Consider the following 6,000-nt stretch of genomic DNA (forward strand, 5'->3'; position numbering starts at 1 on the left):
AAATCCGCTATTGGGGAAATTGAATGATGGAAAAAAATAGCCATTTCACTGTTTGACCGCTGGGTTTTATGGGTATTATTCATACTGTGGTACCAAAGATTTTTATAACTAAACCAAGGTATACCACAGCCCGTCGTTTCAAATGGGGACAAATGAAGTCATAGTGGCAGAACAAGCAAGAAGGAGGACAGAGCCAAGCATGATTTAGCGAGATCCTGTTCGCGCATTGTAGCATACATTTGAATATTTCCGTTAGGGAACGCCTACTCTGTGAAGTGCCTACTCTGTGAAGTGCGCATGTGCAATAACTCAATTCGCCTTTGCACTCCTGCACAATGCACTTTTTAAAACTTTAGTCAAGGATAAAGTCTACAAAACTTAGTTCACTGTTCGTAACGTAGTTTTGGGAACAGAAAACTGTATTAATATTAAATGTTTCATCGATGAGAAAAGTAGCAGAATGTTGGCCAAAATCCATCTCGTTCCATCTTCTCACACTGCCTGACACTTTGCTTATTTGGTAGTGAATGGAAATGCCAAGCGGATGCTTCACATTTATACATCTGGTGAAATATCGGTCTCATTGTTCTATCTGTGGAAAGAGAAATAGTGATGGTGTCTTTTTGTAGGCACTAACTACTCCATTGTTCGTTGGACAAACCCTATGAGGAAAATAGATGTCGTTTTTGTAGGGGTTTTGGATAAACGTCGACAATGATGTCTGTGGTAAACACAGGCTTAGGAGAGCTTATACATTTTGTTTTATGAGATAATCTTCATCAGCAAACTTAACTTTTTGTGAATTTTGAATAATATATGTAATAACAAGAAACAAATCAAATAAAGGCTTCATATTTCATAAAGTCATGTTAACTGAAAGCTATTATCTCACAGAAGAAACCGTATAAGATCTAAGCCTGTGAAATGATCAGATCTTATTTTCTGCGTTTATTCCAAAACTGTATTCTTTCCCCATTCATTTTTCCCATAGGGACGGCTGAATGAACCAGAGATCATTTTTTAAATGGTTTTATGACTACAAGCTGGCGAGTTCTTAGCTACTGCACATGCAGCAGCTACTCTTCCTGGGGTCCACATAAAACATACAAATATACTGAAGAAAAATATAAACACAACATGTAACCATTTCAACGATTTTACTGAGTTACAATTCATAGAAGGAAATCATTCAACTGAAATAAATTAATTCGTGCCTGATCTATGGATTTCACGTGACTGGGCAGGGGTGAAGCCATGGGTGGGCCTGGGAGGGCATATATATCCACTCATAGGGGAGCCAGGCCCACCCACTGGGGAGCCAGGACCAGCCAATAAGAATTCATTTTTACCCACAAAAGAGCTTTATTACAGACCGAAATACTCCTCAGTTTCATTAGCTATCCGGGTGGCTGGTCTCAGACAATCCCACAGGTGAAGAATCCGGAAGTGGAGGTCCTGGGCTGGCGTGGTTACACACGGTCTGCGGCTGTGTGGCCGGTTGGACGTACTACTAAATTCTCTAAAACGACATTAGAGGCGGCTTATGGTAGAGAAACAAACATCTAGCAACAGCTTTGATGGACATTCCTGCAGTCAACATGCCAATTGCACGCTCCCTCAAAACTTTAGATCTGTGACATTGTGTTGTGTGACAAAACTGGACATTTTATTGGCCTTTTATTGTCCCCAGCACAAGGTGAGAGTAGAGTATTACTTTATTAATCCCAGTTTGGGAATTGTTTTATCACAGCATGCAACATCAATGTCTTACAATGACAGAACATGCAACAATGACCAACACATGATAAAAATAAGAAGAATTAATAAATCAAATAACACATTAAGACAAAGGCACACGCACTAACCATAGTATCCATAAAATAATAGTCTTATTCAAGTGCTGTTTTCTATCCTTCTCTGGGTAAAATAGGCAACAACATTTTCCAATAGAATGACCTTATAACACAGTTAATTAATTACACTCATTAAAAATCCTCATGGCTGTGGGTAAAAATGACCGTCTAAACCTCTCTGTGGAACATCTGGGCAGGATGAATCTGCTACTGAAGCTGCTCCTGTGTTGCATTAGAGAGCTGTGGAGTGTGTGTGTGTGTGTGTGTGTGTGTGTGTGTGTGTGTGTGTGTGTGTGTGTGTGTGTGTGTGTGTGTGTGTGTGTGTGTGTGTGTGTGTGTGTGTGTGTGTGTGTGTGTGTGTGTGTGTGTGTGTGTGTGTGTGTGTGTGTGTGTGTGTGTGTGTGTCACTGTCCATGATTGTGTGTGTTTTTACTTGCAGCCTTTTTATGAACATGTCCTGTATTGATTCCAGGCTGCAGCCAATTGTAGCACTGGCTTTGTTAATGATTTTGTCAAGCTTGTTTGTCTTCCTTAGCTAAATTTCCTTTTCAGCACACAATGGCATAGGTCACTACACTCGCCACTACACTGCTATAGAACATACGAAGCATTTTGTCACATACACTAAAATATCTAAGCTTCCTTAAAAAGTACAGTCTGGATTGAGCTTTTTCGTAGAGAAGTATTCTTTCAGTTCAGTTTGTAGTCCACTATTACACCCAAGTTGTCACATCCGCTCCCACTACGCCCTCTTGTGTTCATCCGGTGTCGTCTTAACCTGCAGTTTTCTCCCTGTACACTCTCTCTCTCTCTCGCTCTTGGTGTGATTGTGTGGTTGGAGACAGTTGTGCTGGAGTCAGAGCAGATCGCTATCAGCTACAACCTGTTCCATAATCAAGACCTCTACAAATACTCATTCCTGCCACTTCCACTCTGTCAGATTGTAATCTCTGCTCATTACCACTCTGTTGCTGGCTCCTGTACCACATCTCACCACCCAACCACCTTGCTCTGGACTTCACTCACCACCACTGCCTTGGATTCCCCTCTGGACCTGTTTAAATCAAATCAAGTCAAATGTATTTATATAGCCCTTTGTACATCAGCTGATATCTCAAAGTGCTGTACAGAAACCCAGCCTAAAACCCCAAACAGCAAGCAATGCAGGTGTAGAAGCACGGTGGCTAGGAAAAACTCCCTAGAAAGGCCAAAACCTAGGAAGTAACCTAGAGAGGAACCAGGCTATGTGGGGTGGCCAGTCCTCTTCTGGCTGTGCCGGGTGGAGATTATAACAGAACATGGCCAAGATGTTCAAATGTTCATAAATGACCAGCACGGTCGAATAATAATAAGGCAGAACAGTTGAAACTGGAGCAGCAGCACAGTCAGGTGGACTGGGGACAGCAAGGAGTCATCATGTCAGGTCGTCCTGGGGCACGGTCCTTGGGCTCAGGTCCTCCGAGAGAGAGAAAGAAAGAGAGAATTAGAGAGAGCATATGTGGGGTAGCCAGTCCTCTTCTGGCTGTGCCGGGTGGAGATTATAACAGAACATGGCCAAGATGTTCAAATGTTCATAAATGACCAGCATGGTCAAATAATAGTAAGGCACAGTTTACCCTGTTCAACTCAGTCAACTCCAACCTCACTCTACACTTCTGGGTTTTCTGCAATTTATCTGAGCTACCCCGGTTCAGCACTCCACATCTCTCAGTGTACAATAAACATTTTGGTTCATTCATCCCTGTTTCCGCATCTGGGTCCGCTCTTGGGTTCCCCTGTGTTCGCGCTGTGAAACACAAGTACTTATAAGAGTCAACAGGGCCAATCTCTTCACAATTAATAGAAATGGGATTAATAACATCTTTGTGAAATGGTGTGAGACCAATTACTTGGACCTGAATGTACTGAAGATCAAGGAGCTAGTGGTAGGAAAAACAAAGGACTCCGTCATATCCCTGTGATGAGCATTGTCTCCTCTCATGACACAGCTTACTATAGCAGAGTCATCAGAGAATTACTGTAAGTGGCTCAGTTCATTCTTGTGTGTGAAGTAATTTGTGTAAGCAGAAAAGATCTGATACTGCCTGGTTCAGTCTTACGAACTGTGGTCTATTGGTCAGGTAGTTCACAATCCATTTGATTGTGTGTGGATTTAAGTGAATGCCCTTGTAATGATGCACCTGTGTAATGATCATGCTGTTTAATCAGCTTATCGATATGCCACACCTGCCAGGTGAATGAATGATCTTGGCAAGGTAGAAATACTCACTAATAGGGATGTAAACAAATTTTTGCACAATATTTTAGATAAATAAGCTTTCTGTGCGTATATAGAAAATGTATGGGATCTTTTATTTAAGCTCATGAAACATGGGACCAACACTAAACATGATGCATTTATATTTTTTGTTCAGTATACATAACAAAGTACAGAACGGTAAAATAAAAAAATAAAAATAAGAGTTATATATAGGAAAGACACCAAGGGACAACAAAAATAATATTTACACACTATTCATGGTTGATTTTGAAAATTATAAGATAAAGCAAAGCAGTTCGACACATACAACGACACAGAGTTACACATGGAGTAAAACAAACATACAGTCAATAATACAGTATAAACAAGTCTATATACGATGTGAGCAAATGAGGTGAGATAAGGGAGGTAAAGGCAAAAAAAGGCCATGGTGGCAAAGTAAATACAATATAGCAAGTAAAGCACTGGAATGGTAGATTTGCAGTGGAAGAATGTGCAAAGTAGAAATAAAAATAATGGGGTGCAAAGGAGCAAAATTAATTAATTAATTAAATACAGTAGGGAAAGAGGTAGTTGTTTGGGCTAAATTATATGTGGGCTATGTACAGGTGCAGTAATCTGTGAGCTGCTCTGACACGGGTGCTTAAAGCTAGTGAGGGAGATAAGTGTTTCCAGTTTCAGAGATTTTCGGAGTTCGTTCCAGTCATTGGCAGCAGAGAACTGGAAGGAGAGGCGGCCAAAGAAAGAATTGGTTTTGGGGGTGACTAGAGAGATATACCTGCTGGAGCGTGTGCTACAGGTGAGAGATGCTATGGTGACCAGCGAGCTGAGATAAGGGGGGACTTTACCTAGCAGGGTCTTGTAGATGACATGGAGCCAGTGGGTTTGGCGACGAGTATGAAGCGAGGGCCAGCCAACGAGAGAGTACAGGTCGCAATGGTGGGTAGTATATGGGGCTTTGGTGACAAAACGGATTGCACTGTGATAGACTGCATCCAATTTGTTGAGTAGGGTATTGGAGGCTATTTTGTAAATGACATCGCCAAAGTCGAGGATTGGTAGGATGGTCAGTTTTACAAGGGTATGTTTGGCAGCATGAGTGAAGGATGCTTTGTTGCGAAATAGGAAGCCAATTCTAGATTTAACTCTGGATTGGAGATGTTTGATATGGGTCTGGAAGGAGAGTTTACAGTCTAACCAGACACCTAAGTATTTGCAGTTGTCCACGTATTCTAAGTCAGAGCCGTCCAGAGTAGTGATGTTGGACAGACGAGGACAGGTGCAGGTAGCGATCGGTTGATGTCGTCTGCGTAGAGGTGGATCAGAGACTCACCAGCAGCAAGAGCAACCTCATTGATGTATACAGAGAAGAGAGTCGGGCCAAGAATTGAACCCTGTGGCACCCCCATAGAGACTGCCAGAGGTCCGGACAGCAGACCCTCCGATTTTGACACACTGCACTCTATCAGAGAAATAGTTGGTGAACCAGGCGAAGCAATCATTTGAGAATGCCAAGAGTGTGTAAAGCTGTCATGAAGGCAAGGAGTGGCTATTGGAAGAATCTCAAACATAAAATATATTTAGATTTGTTTAACACTTTTTTTGGTTACTACATGATTCCATATGTGTTATTTCATAGTTTTGATGCCTTCGCCTTCACTATTATTCTACAATGTAGATAATAGTACAAATAAAGAAAAACCCTTGAATGAGTAGGTGTCTAAAACTTTTTACATGTAGTGTATACATATTAATATTGCGCTGTTAAATTAGATCTTAGAATGTTCAGGCACTAACCGCTTTGAATAGAGGGGCGTTGTGTACTCGGTGTGGAAGGCTACTTGGCGATATTACGCTCCGCTGGTTGTCTGAAAAGCTCTGCACAAC

The sequence above is a fragment of the Oncorhynchus gorbuscha genome, linkage group LG17 (genome assembly GCF_021184085.1).
Source record: "Oncorhynchus gorbuscha isolate QuinsamMale2020 ecotype Even-year linkage group LG17, OgorEven_v1.0, whole genome shotgun sequence".
Lineage (NCBI taxonomy): Eukaryota > Metazoa > Chordata > Actinopteri > Salmoniformes > Salmonidae > Oncorhynchus > Oncorhynchus gorbuscha.